This window comes from Anomalospiza imberbis, chromosome 4 (assembly GCF_031753505.1).
Source record: "Anomalospiza imberbis isolate Cuckoo-Finch-1a 21T00152 chromosome 4, ASM3175350v1, whole genome shotgun sequence".
Lineage (NCBI taxonomy): Eukaryota > Metazoa > Chordata > Aves > Passeriformes > Viduidae > Anomalospiza > Anomalospiza imberbis.
This window is the reverse complement of record NC_089684.1, coordinates 46574867-46591740: the sequence shown is the minus strand read 5'-3', so window position 1 is coordinate 46591740 and position 16874 is coordinate 46574867. Positions and strand designations below refer to the sequence as shown.

General features: G+C 41.6%; 1 long non-coding RNA gene across 1 annotated transcript in view; it reads right to left on the bottom strand.

Moving 5' to 3' along the window:
* Positions 1–16874, bottom strand: part of LOC137472873 (uncharacterized) — a 41833-nt gene that overhangs the window by 22994 nt on the left and 1965 nt on the right. Inside the window, exon 2 of the long non-coding RNA XR_010998459.1 lies at positions 1–16874. This exon is cut by the window's left edge and continues 22994 nt beyond it. This is a non-coding gene — a long non-coding RNA (uncharacterized lncRNA).

The following is a 16874-nucleotide window of genomic DNA, read 5'->3' as shown; positions in this document are numbered from 1 at the left end:
GGCAATAACACAAAATATTCCAGAGAAGAAAATACTTCAGTTGGAAGGGACCCACAACAATCACCTAGTCCAACTGCAATATGTATCACCTGCAATTTTTATCCCAAAAGAGCTTAGAACGTTTGTCTGACTTCATGCATAAGAATCACTTAATCCTCTGAAATACAGCAGCTAAATTAATTAGGGCTAGAATTGAAGAATAGGGATAAAAATTTGAGAGAACGTTGTCATTGTTTAGCGTCTATGACATTTGTTAAAGGACACAAAATCCATCTGTGGAAGAGCACTTAAAAAAACAAACAGGAAAATAGGCACTAAAAATTGGATATGATACTGAAGCAATGTACTCTGGAATTCAGTTTCAAAGCATTGGAAGTGAATCAGTGCTTAACATCTTCTGTGGACTATATGTCTAATTTTTAGCAATCCAGTGAGACATTTTTCTAAGAATGCCCGTAAGAGGAGCAGAGCAAAGACTTCTTTTTTAACATTTAAATTTCCAGGAAAGTTTTTCCATCTCTGTTTGGCCAAAATAGAAAAACATCTGTGACACAGTAGTTTGACCCCTCAGAGTGTACAGGGTGTGATAAATTTGTCTAATGACGTATTAACATTTTTCTTTTACGTTAGTGCTAGAAGTGTCAAGGAAACATCACATCCTTGTCTAAGCTCTCATGGTGTAAAATGAGATGAGGTACAAAATAATGGAACATAAATAATCAATACTGAAACATCAGCCAAGTTCAACTACACGGGCAAAATCCTGTTCTCAAAGCACCCAATAATTCCAAACAAATGCTAATGAAAAATGAACCACCACGAGCTGTTAGCTCAATGCTGTCCTGGACAGGGATGTTTTTGTGAATTGCCCCTGTGCTGCCCTGGACAAAGGTAGAGAACACATTTGTCACTTTGAGCAGTCAGCCTTTAACGTGAAGGGCTCCCAGCAGGAAGAGAAACCAAACCCCTTTCCACACAGCAAGCAGCACTGCCCAGAACGCCACTGCAGCAGCCCTTGGCCAGCCAAGCACAGGTACAGACTCGCTGCAGAACAGCCAGCAGGGAAAAGCAGAACCAGACAGAGCTGATGAACTGGGACAAGCTGGAGTGGCACTGGAAATAAAGAGGGACACGGATCATCACGATGGACAGCTGACACGTACGCAGCACAGTCACTGTCGGGATTAGTACAGTTTAAAAAAGGTGTTTGAAAGGATGAAGTGCAGATGTTTCTAGAAACTTTGTCACATGTAATGTGGGGACAAGATGCTGAAAAAGCACACAGAGGTGCACCTGAGGAAAACAGACCCAGGCAGAATCCAGCTTCTGGGTAAACGACAGTGAGAAAAGGGGAAAGGGAAGCGAGGTCCTCTGAAGGTCAGGTTAAAACATTTGATGCAAAGGAAAACTGGGAGCCTGCAGAGGAATAAAAAGCCAGTTTAAAAATGATCAGAGCCACCAGCAGGACACAATCTTTTGGCAGTATTCTCCAACCAATACATGAATTTGTTACAAAAATTGGGACATTAAGCTTTGAAAGTCTGTTCAGGGAGCAATAGAGCAAAACAACACCTTAAAGATGCTTTGGAGAAGCAATCTGTAATGGTTAGAGGCTCCTGAAAAGACTGAGATAAAGCAACCCAAGAACACCTGATCATGGAATACAGAGCACCAGAAAAGGAAACCTGTGCCAGTGTCTCTCAGAGGAAAGGGCAGAGACACAGCAACCTGTCCTTCTCATCCTGAGCTGGATCTAATGGCAGAGGGATTAAAAGGCAGTGGGGTAGACAGGTTGAGATGTGAGCTCAGAGAGAACACAATTCTGAAAGAGAGCTGGATCCAAGGGGTGCTCACATGAAGGAAATTATGTGCACATGCTCACAGCAAGGTTTTCCCAGAACTGTGATTCCAACTCCACTCACAGGCAGCAGCACCTGCCTACCAAAGATCTTACTTTGAGACACTGAAATGATCTGAGATCTGCATCTGCTTTTCAGATGGCTCACCCACCTCATCCACCTCTCTGCTGCAACAGCACCAAGCAAGGAAGCACATGGACCTCCAATTCCTAGGCCCTCTGCATCAAATACCCTCCCCAGAGCTACAGCCCACAATGGCACCAGGTCTTTTTCTTGTTCAAATTCGGTGAATACCAAGCACTCTGCAGACTGCAGCAGTTTCACCTGAAACATGAAATTTTCCACAAGTTTTGCAAGGTTTCTGTTGACCTCAGAAGCTGTGTTTTCACATGGATGTCAAACCAGCACAAATGCCCTTCACTCAGCAAGTTCAAGATTCTCAGGGATGTATTTTCAAGAGCTCAAACCATCCTGATAACCACAGAGTTGACTATGGTGATCTGTTTTGTTCTTTGATTTCCTGTACTCTGAAACCATTGCACAAAACTCACCTGTAAATCTGAACTTTCCTGGGCTTTAACCTTGAAGATCTGTGATGATTTTAGGCAAAGCTTGAAGCCAAGAGAATGTTCTGCTCAAGCCTGTTTCCAAATATCTAAAAGACACTTGCATCACTGCTTCACAGAAGCACCAGAAACCCACACACCCTCCTTCTACCGAGGCACGACACCACACAGGCACAAACTACCCAAGTCACTGGAAGAATATTCCCTTTAAGTATTTCCCAGTGTCACAGTTTAAAAAAAACCACAAAGCACATCACAAAATTTAGCCTGTTTTGTCCCTAAGAACACCCATAAACTCTTTCTCACCAGATTTTGTTCCCATCTCAGCTGGAAGCATCCTTTTTCCTTTTTATTTTCCTCCAGTTTTATCACTGGATGACAACAGGATTACAGCAGGCTCTGATCTCTGCTCAAGCACCAGGCAGACAAGTACTCAAAGTCTGCAGGTGAAATATAATTCTAACAGTGCTAAGGATTGAGTTGATGGTTGTTTTTTTTTCCCTTTCAGGGGCTGCTGGATTTTGGTGTGGTTTTTTTAATTGTTTCATTTTTACTTTTCTTTTAAACTCCAGTTCTTCACATTCACATGTCTGAGGCAGTGATTTGTAGGCAATTTCAGAGTTGTCTGCATTTCTCCAAAGTGAGTTAGTAAGGTAAGTGAGCACTCAAATGCAGGACTCAGCAAGGTAAATGCTTTAGCTGAACACACAGACAAGATTTCCTAAGCGTGTTTCCTGTGCAAATACTCAGCACAAGGAAGCCCACACAGGCTGAGTTGGTTTCTCTGCCAGGCTTTATCCACATGGAATGACTGAACTGTGCATAACTGTGCATAACCTTCAGGAGCACAAGAAAATAGCCAGAATTATTCTCTTTTGCTGCATATTTACTTTTCATCATTTCCATTGCTGAACCAGCTAGGCTGCTAACCTAGACACATTCCTTGTTTGGCTGGATACACCCAAATATTTGGGTTTCTGTTTTTATGCAGCAATGGTTTCCAGTTTACAACCAACACAGCAGGCAGGGGACTGGAGAGGCTCAATTAGTACAATTGTTCTGGCCAAAGATTTTCAATAAAGCCAGTGCTGCAGAGTTCTGCAGATTTCTTTAGTCTGTATCAATATTCACTGTGCAACACAAAGTTCACACCAAGAACAACTGAGAAAACTCAGATATTCAGTATTTTGCTGTTTATAACCTAGTCTAATGATTTAAATGGAACTTTTAACTGTTTTCATGATGAAATGTCTTGACAGTAACAACCAGGGCATCAAATTCAGTTTCATTTTCTCTAGAGGAGTGGCAGTGAGCTGTTTCAATTATAGTGAAATTGTTTTGTCAGCACACTGTTTAAAAGAGCAACAGGGCTGTGCTGTACAAAAATACAGATGCTGCTTACTGTGACTTACTAAAAAAGAGACACTGCATAACCCACTCATCTCTTCAGAGTGCTCAGTACTAGAAATATGTCAGAACTCCTGAAATCTCCATATTCAAGTATTTGAGAAGGCAGAATGTGAGTAGAAGACATTCACTCAGATCAAATTACTATGAAGAGCTTTTGGAGCTACTTTTTACAATATCATGCAATAAAAAGCTACTAGAGATTTTTATCTTTCCTTGATTACTAGATCATTACATTTAATAAATGTAATGGTGCTTAACCCTATTGCAAATGAAATGTACTCTTCCAGTGGCCACAGTCATCTTTTGCCTTCAGCCTCCTCTTCAAAACACCACTTGCTTTGGACTGACCATTGGGTTGTGATTTCACCTATAAATAATTGAGGAAAAAAGCTCTGTTCCCAGTCAAAAAACAAGCAAGTTTTTACACTGAAAATACCACAAACCTGTCTTGTAATGCTCCCTAATCTATAAAGAATTAGCTCTCACGTGCTTTCTAAAGGTCAGTGATATTATCTTTTCCCTCCTGAGAGGCAAACCAAGGATGTAGCAGAGCAATGTGGCTTCTCCAGAGCCACCCAGTCAGTGGCAGACAAAAACAAAATCAGGTCTCCAGAGGTCTGATGGGCTGCTCCACTTGCAATCTTTTCCATACACCAGATGCACCTCAGGTGTGTCTGTGGCTTTAGAGATTAAAGGAGCCAGCTCTGACTCATGTAACTTTCAGATTAAATGGAGCATGTGAATTAAATGGAATACCTAAAACATTTTCAACATGCAATATGAAGCAGTGATTTTAACCTCCTAGAGGTGGAAAAATGGCAGGTGAATTTTTGTGCTCACAGTTAGGCACAGACCCAGCTGAAGAAATTAAGTTTGTAATTGAACAAGGCACACGGATGCATACTCTTAAACATCTCTTGAAAACATTTGATTTCATTTAAACCAACACTCTTTATTCCTCCAGTTTTCTGCTTGTTTTGATTCCTCAGAAGCACACCCCCTTTCCAGTTCCCTGTGCTTACCCTGACCCTCTCAAATGTGACTGGAAATGTCACTTCAGGCATAGGCAGGCTGAGTCCTCAGAGCATGCAGATTTCACTGCTGCTTGAATTTAACACCAGCCTTCTCATTTGCAAATTTTTCATTAGATTAGCACTTTTTTCCCTTTGGACACAGAACTCTTAATGAATTAGCTGGTTACAGCCTCCTCTATCAATTTAACCACTGCATCAGGGTGGCTGGAACTGGATGATCTTTAGGGTTCCAATACTCAAGTCCATTTCCCATCATGTTGCACTTTCTCTCCCCCAGTTGCCACCCCAAGTGACACAAGGGGGTCTAAAACAGATTTACCTATGGCTCAGAGATCTTGGAACTCCTGAGACAGCTTAAAAGAGGCAAGCCCCAGAGCAAATAGGGATCATCTAAGGAAAATAAGGTCTGAAATCAACTGCCAAACAATATGAGAGAATCCCAGCAGAAACCTGTGTATTTCAAATATTTCATAAAGTTGCAAAAAAAAAAAAAAAAAAAATTCCCAGCAGGTCATCTGCAGAAAATATCATTATATTAGTACCAGAATACCAGGATGTGCTGATTGAAACTAATTCTTCTTTTTAAAAAACAGTAAAATTCAAAATGCAGAACTCAGACTGTTTTTATCTCATCTTAAGCTTTCCTTTTTCTCATTTGAAATTCCCTTGTTCCATTTATCTTTAATCCTCCTGTATTCATTGCTATGAATTATTTAATTCCAGTGAAAAAATGTTTTCCAAAGTTCATTTGATTATTTCAGCCTTTCCTTGAAATATTTTGAGACTTGGATTTTTCATTATACTTCAGAGTGAAACCACTAAATTGCTTGAAAACTTCCCTGTTATTTTTCCAGCTCATGAAATAAGAAAATTATCATGGGGGAAAAAGCAAGAATATTCCCTCAACCTGCTAAAATCAAAGAAACAGTGTAGAAACAATTTCAAACTAAAACCTACATGGTTTTCTAGCATGATGAAAGCAGCAGACTAGGAAGCTATAGCCCTCCTATGAGCTCATGGTACCTGAAGTTAAAATAAAAGCCAATAACACTTTGTGTTCCTGTGTGATCTTCAGTACCTAATGGCCCCTCACGTTGTGTCAGGTTAGGAGGTTCACCCAAAAAGCAGTGCTTGATAAAATCCTGTGAGGAACTCTACCACAGGGCAGAGCTGACCTCACACAGCTTAAGGGCAGGTGCCAGTGAAGCACTGTCACCACCTGAGGTGAAATTTCACCTCATTTCCCTAACAAACCAACCTGATTTACATCCTTTTTTTTTCCCTGGAGCTGTGTAAGAATGTCAGGACCTGACCTACTCTGAACCTGCTCCCTGAGGGACTGAGTGCCATTTTTTTCTTACTGCAACTTTCATCTCTGAGATGAGCAAACAACCACCAGGGATGTCGGTTTTATGGTGTGTCCTGGAATGATTTGAGACAGGAAGCTCCTTTTCTGTGATGAAAAGGCAGTTTTGTACTGAGTGTCCGAGGCCAGCTACAGGAAAAGGGTTATTAGCACAATAAAAATCACCAATGGTTCACAACCATATTCCAAAGCCAGAAACAGCATCCGGATTTATGAGCTGTAAATGTTCTCGGAGTCAAAGGAAACCCAGCATCCTGTGGCTCTGCCCCTAGCACTCTACCATATTTTCTTCTGGGAAAGTTTGCAATAAAAATAAAATGCATAAATGGGTATGGAAGGACTGGAGCTGCCCTTTCTTTCCATGTACAGTTTGCAGCTGGGTATCATAGACAAGTGTCCTCTTTATTATTATTATAAGCCACTACAATATTCTGCCATCACATTCTGGCAATTCCTCACACCCCAAAGTCCATCTGTTCACCCCGAGGAAAGTTCTTGACAGAAACATCAGCTCATGCCAAGAAAACTGGCACATGCAGGCTCCCTTCCCTGGAAGTTCAGCTCAAGCTGGCCACCTGGATATCCTGTCAGACCCCTGGCTGATGAGAATTGCCAAATTAAGCTCTTCCCCTCAATTGTCACGAGTGCCTTATTTCATCTGCAGCCTTGATTGCCCCTTCAAGTGCACCAGGGAAGCACTTGCTGTGCACATCAAGCAGGAAGATGGAAGAGTGCAAAGCACAGATCTAGGGTGATTATCCAAAAATCAGACTGCTGAGAAATGCAGCACAGTATCAGTTCAAGTGTCACTAAAAGAGAGCTGTGAGGATAGTCAGGTAAAACACTTGATAATTGCTTATAATTTTCAGTGTTTGGAAAACAATTTCCTGGGCAGATGTTGTCACGTTGTATCAGACATTTCCCTCCCTGTCAAGTGTTGTGCATTTTCCCCAGTTTATGATTCAAGGTGTTCATCATATCCAGTCTTTCAAGATGATTACCTGGTGGCATTAACATACAAATCCACTGTGATTATCTCTGCTTTTCAGAATTCTTTGCATTTTGCACAAGGAAAACAAATAATCAAAGAAATAAATCAGTCTCCTTCAACTTGCATGAAGCCTATTACAAAATGAAATTACTATGAATTCACAGTCTATGAAAATTAGGTATTAATCAACTTCAAAGTATAGAAAACTTTCACCTGAGCTTGAAAGTACCAACACACAGTTAGAGTCTTGCAATAGGCTGGAGCTGACAGACATCACCATCTCATAAAACAAACACATTCCTTACCTCCAGGAATCATCCAGCACTTTCATATCCTATTGATCAGACTTACCAAGTGCTGAGTATCTGCAGCCATTTCTGAGGAATATACACCAATTTACAGTACACAATCATACAAAATTATGACACTGTTTTAGAGTGAGAGGAAAATACTATCAAATTTCCAGGCTTCTATCACGAAAGAGAAAAAACAATGTAGGTAAATTGGATCATGTTCAACATCACCTGAATCTAAAAAAAAATAGAGGTTATTTACAAAGGAATTTGGTAAAGGCAGTACGATGGGAATACATCTCCAGTTCCCACTAATTTCACATGAAGTATCTAAATTGGTTCCTAGTGCATTAATACAGTCATTTTTCTATGTCTGAATTCATTATGTGTTGCTGCTTAAAGCAAACAGGGACCATCACAGCAACAGATCTGTGTGGAGTCATTGCTAGACACGTTTAGGCAAGATTTGCATTTTGAACCCTTGTCCTGTTAGATCTCTGAATGAGTTCATAAAATAAACTTTCATGTCCATAGCACAGTGTCCTGTAACTGAGATATCCAAATGGCTCATGACAGGTGTTCAGAGGGACAGAGCACAAGTCTCCTCCACTCCCAGCAGCAGTAAGTGGTGAATCCAGGTGACCACAGCCTAGGCAGGAGCACCAAATCCAGGTTTACACAGACCCCCCTCTAACGTGGCCCAATGCCTTGGCTAATACCTGGTGTTGTGCTCTGCACATTGCTCTTGCTTCTGTTTTTCTGTTGGACCTTTCATGTTACAGCATCAGGGCTGGGTGGTTTAAAATTAAATAAATCCGATTACTCTTTCAGTCACTGCGGTTCATTTTTATTTCTTTATCCTTTGCTCTCATGGCTGATACTCCCCCAGTCCTTTCGACCCCTCCACCGTTCACAGCTCTGGTACTGAAAGATATTATTTTCAAAGAAAATGGGAGAAAAAGCCAGAGGGAAACATCAATGCATCCACACCTCCCTTTGTTTTTCCTCACTAAACTCATACATATTGGTACTGCGGACTTACAAACAGCTTCTCTTATCAGGCAGGAGCCAGGATCACCTATTCCAGAGTTTTTCGCTATTATCTAAACACCTGGGCTCAAAAACAGAATTGATAAATCACCAAAAGCAGAAAATGAAAGGAATTGTTTCTCTAGGTTCACAAGAGAATACATAAATGGCAACATTTGTATCAAGTCAATCACAAATGAGTTGCAGCAGTTTGCCAATAATTTATTAGTCCTGATTCCACTATGACGACTGCATCTGCTCCTGCTCATGTCTAGTGCTGCTACACAGTTTGCTTCTTCTCACTGAGTGCTCTCTTTCCCTGCAAGCAATGCCAGCTTGGCTGCCAAGCCAGACTTCGAGCTCCAGTGGCACTGATGACTCCAGGATTTTTGGGGTGAGGTGCCACCAAGTGTCATCCACAACTCCCAGAAAACCAAGCTTGTGCCTAAACCACTCTCCTATTCTCGTGTTCCAGCCTGGTTCTCAGAAGTTAAGGTAAATTCCTGGTACTTTTGGCCCTTTGCTAGTAATTTGCATGAAAACAGGATGTCACTTTAAATTTTGCACCTCAGAGCCTCATTAAACATAGAATATGCTACTAAAGAAATGTCATAAAGACAGTAAGAGCCAAAGGAATGAATCCTGCCTTTTATTCAAGCCACAGGCAAAAGGATTACAAACTCCATGATGTGAAATGATGTCTGCACAGAGGAGGAATGACAATTAAGAGCTGGGCAAGGGATTTATATCCAACAGGCACAGTGATGCCTGTCTAATGTGTTCAAGCCTACATTCTTAATACATCTCTGCATTTACTATTAATTCTACTTTTCTCTGTATCAATTCCAAAATTTATCTACACACATCTGCTTTTCTTTTTCTTCAGATTTTAAAGTCTAGCTAAAAAATAAGGCCTATGCAGAAACTGCACCAAGCTTTGCTCCCAGTGACTCACCAAAATCCCTCAACCGTTTAGGAAAACCTGCTCAAAGCTTACCAGCCCACAGCATGTTCTCTCCTTCACATGTGGGCTTTTAAACTTCTTCTGGTGCACACCAGTGTGGTCTACTGAGCTATTACCTTAAAGGCTGTATCTCCAGTGAAGGAGACTAACTTTGGCTTGGCTATAAGGCTTGCTGATTGACAAGGGGAAAAAACCCACAGTGCTTTAAGGGCACAAGCCGCCATCACTACCATTCCCAAACCATGTTTACTCTTCCTCTGAGAGCTCCTAGAGGTAAATCAGCATCCAAGGAAAGATTGAAAGGATTGTTTATAAAGGTACCTCAAGAGGAACACTGGCCCAGCACGTATTCCTCATTGTCCACCTCATGTTCTGAATTATGCATCTTTTATTCCTTATGACTTTGCTTTAGTTCTAAGAGCAGTATCACGTAATAAAAATTGGAGGCAAAGAACCTTTAACGAGCTCTATTTTAAAGGAATAATTGTTTCAGCACAGAATTTGACTTAGAATTTCAAGCACATTAATCTATACTGACACATGTTGTTACTCAAGATATTTTTCTGTTAAAACTTTATTGATTATTTAGAAGCAAGGAAGCAAAGTGAGTGTTATTTCTGGAAAATTAGCCATCTTTTAACACCAGCTAAGAGACAGTCCCAACAAATGTAACTGTCTGAGGAGTAATTATTGCACTTGATGTCTATTTTTATTGCAGGACTACATGATTAATGAACTGCTATGTTCTTAAGGCATTCCCTGGCATGTTCCTGTGAGCTTGGTCAGATAATGAGCCTTAAGAGATGAATGAAGCATGTCCTGCCAGATCTGCTGGGATGATTTCCTTGTCCCATAACCGGGGGACATGAACTGTCCCAGCTATTCCTGAAACAAATCTGTCTGCCCATTAATCACATCCTGTCTCACACTGTGTGAGAGCCATGCCAAAGAAGAGAAGCACATGACAATAATGCACACACAGCCTCAAACAACCCGGACTCTTCAGCTGTGGGGGCTTCCCCAGCTGAAGGAAAGGTGCGCACAAGATGTTGTCAGCCCTGAGAGCTCTGCTCCACAGGGCACAGCGTGCAATGACCATCACACCACACAACACCTCAGAGAAAGCTTACAAAACTTACCTGAACCTGATCAACCATTTTCCAGGACCTTGGGAGCAGGACTTCAGTCGGGACACAACACAGCCCTCCAGCCACTGTCCTTTCCTGTGGGCTTACCTCAGAAAGAGTAGGTGCACACAGGACATGGTGGCATCACTGCTCAAGGAGTAAGTTCTGCTCTGGAAAGCAGCATCGGGGTGGTCAGCTGGGTACTCCTGGCAGGTTTTCCTGCAGAGACTAAGTCAAGAGGTCATTAGAAAATATTTTTAAAATAGAGGAATTCTACAGCAAACACAGTGTACTTTTAAAGCCTCATCGTCTAATTTGTGAGTGGTGGTCTAGTGTTTTGGCTGCTTTTTTTGTCTTTCTTCAAAACATAATCTGAGCTGTGACTTCCCTGACTCAGATATTGCACCTAAAGCCACGTGGACAGGAGGCACTGCCCAAGAGCCTTTGCTGCCTTATGTTATTCGTAAACCCCTGAAATTCACCTGCTGATACCAGGAAATTATTTGGATGGCTTTAAACAAGTGTGGGGCCAGACACAGTGAGAGCTAAAACTTGTACCCTCATGGTCCCTCTGTACCTATTGACTGAAGGAGAAAGAGTGCAGCAGGAAAGCCACCCCAGCATCTACAATAGCAGCTCTGGGCTGTTCATCACTAACACCAACAACAAGTGCAAAATCACCAATTACAAGTGAAGCCCTATCACCTCCTGGGTTTCTTTCCCATGCTGTCGTGAGTAGAGCTTTAGACTGTCTGAACAAAAAGGACAGCTTGTGACACAAGCTGCAAAATTTCACATCACTGTCACATCCAATGAACTTAGAGAGAAGCATCCCTGGACTGCAGTGTACTGCGAGAAAGTTGCCAGGAAACAAAGGATTCCTCCTTTTTTCTCTTCTGTTTCACTAACCTGGTTTTCCTTTCCCTGTTGCTATTCATCAGATGCAATGGCTTGTCCATCTTATTTTGTACCATTATATTTTGACAGGCAACAGGTTTTTGAGAGTCACATGGTAACTAGGTTTACTAGTTTTCAATTGCAAAAGAAAATAAATCCCAGACATAAAATCAAAGCATTAAACAAAAACCAAAAGTAGATGAAGATAATTTTCACCGTTTGTTCCAGCAGAGCAGCAGCAAGTTACGATGCTTTCTCTCAGTGCCTAAATACCCAGAAGACAGGATTTGGTTCTTATGATTTGTTGTTGTTGTTCAGGGTTTGTTTTTTTTGGTTTTTTTTTAACAAGAATTAAAATCTGAAAGATTCATTTCAACAGAGGTTTCCAAAACAGAAACAGTTATTGTAAGGTTAGTTGCAGAGAATCCTGATAAAGATCAGGGAAATTTGATGCAATGATTACAGCTCATCTCTTGACTGAAGTCTAGGCCAGAAACAAAAAACTGGAATCTCCTAATTAGACTGCTTCTTTTGCAACAAAACCATCCTACGTTGGTGCTTATTAAACAGCAAAGTCTGTCCACACCAAGTGAATGAAATAAATTTCTAATAGCTGAGGAAATAAACAGAGGACAGGGGAAATGTCTTCCTGTTCATTTCTCAGCTAATTGGGGGGATAAGCTTTGCTAGAAACATTTTTGCAGTAACAGGTGTGGCTTAGTACATGATTTATTATGATGCAAGGGAATGCACATCTAAGTTTACACCAAGAATTAAGTCCAATATTATTGGATAATTAATGTGACATTGACAGAGCAGCCTGCTCTATGCATACATTACTTAGCAAGCCTGAAATACATTTGTCCTTTTCTGATAAGCAGCTGTGCAATAAATCACAGAAGCATTTTTGTATAATTCTGCAAACTACAACTTAAGGACTGACAGCATGAAATCAGTTAACTCCTAGCTCCCAGGATCCAGGCAGTTTTCCTGATCTGGGCATGGCCCCTATTGGAATTTAACCATGGCAGGCACCTAGGCCTAAGCACAGCAAATCATGGCACCGTACGGGCTGCCACGAGGAAAGTTCCCTCTGTCCAGCCCAAACCACTACAACCCCACACAAACGTGGTGGCAGCACCTCTTAAACAAGGTTGTTTCAGCTCTGAAAATTGAATGGCTGAGACCTCCCACAACAAGAGAGACAGACTCAAGGAAACAAACCTCTCCTGTACTCAAATGACAGACTTTGGGGGATTTTTAATTTCTTTTTTGTGGGAAGAAATGATGCTCTGCAGTCTGAAAAAGAAAGCATGACAACAAACACATGGAAACATTGCTTTCTTTTTGGAAATTACAGATGACTTCCCAGTAGGCTGCCCTTTAGCATCAAATTCTTAGACTGAAAAAGTAGTAGTGAGGTGCTGGAGTCTTAGCAAGTTTTCCAAAGAATAAAAGCCAACAAAACAAACCAAAACATTTGCTAGAAAATAAATCAAGCTGCATCAGTTCTAGAGGGTAAAATAAGACACGTCTGTCTGGGGTGGACACTGTGAGAACACTGTTTCTGTCACTCCTTAGAGCAGGGATAATCAGGGCTTGTCACCTTCTAGAATCACTTCTCAGTCGGTGCTAATGTGCCACGTGCAACACAGACCATTGGGAGGAGAATAAACAGACGCTGGAGAACATCAGAGAGCTGCTGTGTCAAGCTGCCTGGAAGGCTCACATCTTGTTTTGCTTTGAGTAAGATCACAAAGTCTGCTCCTAAGCAAGCAGAAGTTTGGGTGTGCTTGTGGTCGCTGTGCTCCGCTCGGGTTCAGCTCTGCCCTACACAAACTCACAGTGCAGAAGGTAACAATGAGTTTATCACACGTTGTACCCCCCTGAACTACCCCAGAAAAACCTCTGGCACCACGGGTTTTGTTTCTGGCGCCGTGTGCCCGGGCACAGGAAGCCCAGGGCTGAGGCGGAGCAGGAAGCAGGGCCCTGCAGCAGGCTCGGAGCCCCGCAGAGCCCCCGCCGAGCCGCGGTAATTCGGGAGCCGGCAGGAACGGGGAACAGCCCCGCTGCTCCCGCTCTGAGTACCCGGCACTGCCGCCCGATGTGTTGTAGCTGCTGACAGGTGACAGAATCATTTGTCTTTTATACAACTCCAGCGCCGAGTTACTGCGAGCTGGAGCTGTCTGTGGCCCAGAGGGAGACATTGTGCCCGAGTTTCATCTGCTGTTATCGAAGGCAAGAGGTTTATAAAAGCTAATGAAATACAGTCAGCAAAGAGCCTGCAGAGGGTCTCCATCTCAGCAGCAGCAGCACACAGATGCCTCTGGCTGTTACACAGGGCAGCAAAAGGGCACCAGCCTCTCCAGGCTGTGATGCCAAAGAAAACACTGAACGTTTTCACTGAAACTGCTGTTTGTCCATCATCCGACTAACTGCTAGAGCTGTTAATTTTCCTGTCATTGTTTAATATTTTAAGTCATGCACAGCAAGCTTATAGAACAGACACTGAAATGAAGACAAAAGCCCAATGCTATTAAATATTTTCAGCCTTAAGAGACTGTCTCAAGCAGTCCACGGCTGCAATTGGCACACTTCAAAATCTGCAGTTAAAGATGTGTCCTGCACCAGCCTGTTGTCAGGGAGATGGTCTTTACCTAATGAACAAGTCACATGTGGACTCTGACTACAAAAAGTGCAAATCATTTCCAAAAACCTTGCTGACAGCTAAAAATTTAATCCTATATGAGGTAGAGAAAGTCATATAATCCTAGCGTAAGATGAAGAGCTATTTGACAGGAAAAAAAAAATTAACATTACTTTAGAGTCATCACCAAAGGACTTAACACCTGTTTACAAGGCTTGGTTGTGTGGGTTTAAAATAAATCTCACTAATACTTTGGGGAAAATCATGATGCTATTTGCTTTCTGGGATATAAAAAGAGATTAAAGTGTCAGGAAAAGCATCAAGTTTTCTAAGATGCACTGTTTACTGATAATGGCTAAATAACTTTCTCTCATTACAAAGGAAAATGATTCTGTAGCAAAATATCCATGGATATCCAGTGTGAGGAGCTCTATCTTTAAAGCAGCCATGCTTTTCCACTAGAATAACTTGAGGAGAAGAATTGCTCACGCTTTTCTCTTTTAAATGAAACAAAGGCAAAAAGGTTGACCCTGAACATCGCTTTGATTACAGCAGCTCCTTCAGCTTTGCCAGAAATCCCCAAGGTCACCAGGGCTCTGGAAGCCAATTCCACTGCACATCAGCACCAGCGCTGTTCTGGCTGCTGAACATTTTCTGAGCTGGGCAGGAACATCAGGAGGGCTCCAAAAGTTTCCCAGTGCCTTGCCTATCAAAACTCCAAGCCTGTCTCCTGTGATATCAGAGCTGCTGCCGGCACAACTGAGCAGTGTCCCAGGGAAGATCCTGCCCCAAACTGCACAGCACTGAACCCCTTTTTCTTCACCTGAACTCTCATAAATCTTCACACTCTGCCCCTCCTACAAGTTCCACAGCAGAGCTCCTGCTGGAACACCTCCTAAGCCCCTTTCCACCCCCTGCAGCTGATTCTCTGGGGAAGCTGAATGTTGCAGTAATTCTTGTTCTGCTTTTGATCATCTCAGTCAGAGAGGCAAATGCACAGACAGAAAAAAACACAGTGAAAATACAGGGGCAGGTGTATAGGAGGCCAAAGGGGAGCACAGAAGAATAACTGCTCCTAAGAAGCAAGAGAGGTGAGAGGAAGGGAGGGGAAGGAAGTGGCTGAGCAGCACCTCAGGTAAAGCTTTCCTGTTGCTTCTGATTTCTGCTATGAGCAAAGCTTCTCTCCAGTTAAAAATGAGCTTTTTCAAACTGCTGCAGAATAAAGCAGTACACAGTTCACATAACCCCCTGAACTTCTCATTCCTCCCTGGGTGAGCTTTAATTCCACTGCAGGCAAGCACTGCTGTACAGCACCCTCCAGTCAGAACCCCTTATTCATATATAAAATCATACAAACATACATACATGTATTTGCATGTATATCTGTATATGTATATATATGTATATAAATATATATATAAACCATACATACACAAATATATATGTGTGTATACGTATATACTTATGTATATACATATATATAGATCTATGAAAACATACAAACAGCCCCACACTTTCACATTTCTTTACAGCTCCCTTCAGCTTTCCTTCAGCATTAACAGCAGTGAGATACCAAGCATTGTGGGTTTTAACTTGAAGGCTTCTGCATGTCTGAGTAGGCACACTCTTACCTGTGAAAAATTGGAGGCTGCTCCTCACCTGATCACATCTGGCCTTAAGCCAGGATGAAAACTTCCTTTGCAAAGAAGTTCCAAGGCAAACAAGCTTTATTTACTCACAAGACTTGCACAAAGTTCACAGTGCATTCAGAGCAGAGAGAAGTGAAATTTTTTCTACCAGAATCTGATGTAGGAACAAATAAAACTTGAACAATAACTTTGATTTTTTATGAAGTATTTTCTTCCACCATTATGCTGTGTTGCAGATTCACTTAATACACACCAGCTACTCTTTGCTTGGTGAAAATGTAATCCTATTCCCTCCAGTAAAACAGATTTTTTTCCCAAGAATAAGCAGGATTGCACCCTTGCAATTACATCCCCAAGAGTTACCAATGTACATTAAGAACTCTTGTCAGAAGTAGTTTTATCAGTCTGTCATTTCATAAAAGACTAAATGCTGTACAAATCCCTGGAAATGATTGTGTTAAACATTTGAATACTTTCTATACTCCATTTTCACTGCACTGAAGAATGCTGCGTGCATATTTGCCCACAGTGTTCTGCCTGAAGATGCTCACTAGTTCTGCACTGGTGGAGAAACAGGCTCAGGTTTCTGAAATAAATGTTTCTCCTTAAAGTTTAAAAGCATTTTCTTCTTCATTCTTGTTCATTCTTTGATACATCATTTCTATAAAATACCTGTTTTTATGCTGCTCTCTAATCTTGTTCAAGCACTTGAACAAGTTGATGTGGGGGGAAGTTTGGGGGTTTTTTTTTGTTTCTTTCTGTGATCAGTTTGTTGTATTTTTTTAAAAAAATTGTTTAGTTGGTTTAGGGTTTTTTGGTGTGTTTTTCTTTGTTTATTTGATTTTCCTTCTACTATCCCAGTTTTGGATTTTTTTTCCAAATTATCTAGGTTCTCTTTTCTCACATTTTCCCTTTTTTTCTATCCATGGAACCAGACTGTCTTCACATTTTCCAAATGCCACAATAGAAGTTCTGAAATAACAGGAGACTCCCGTGGAAGCTTTTGTACCATTGTGCAGAATTGTGTTTGCCCTGAAGAATA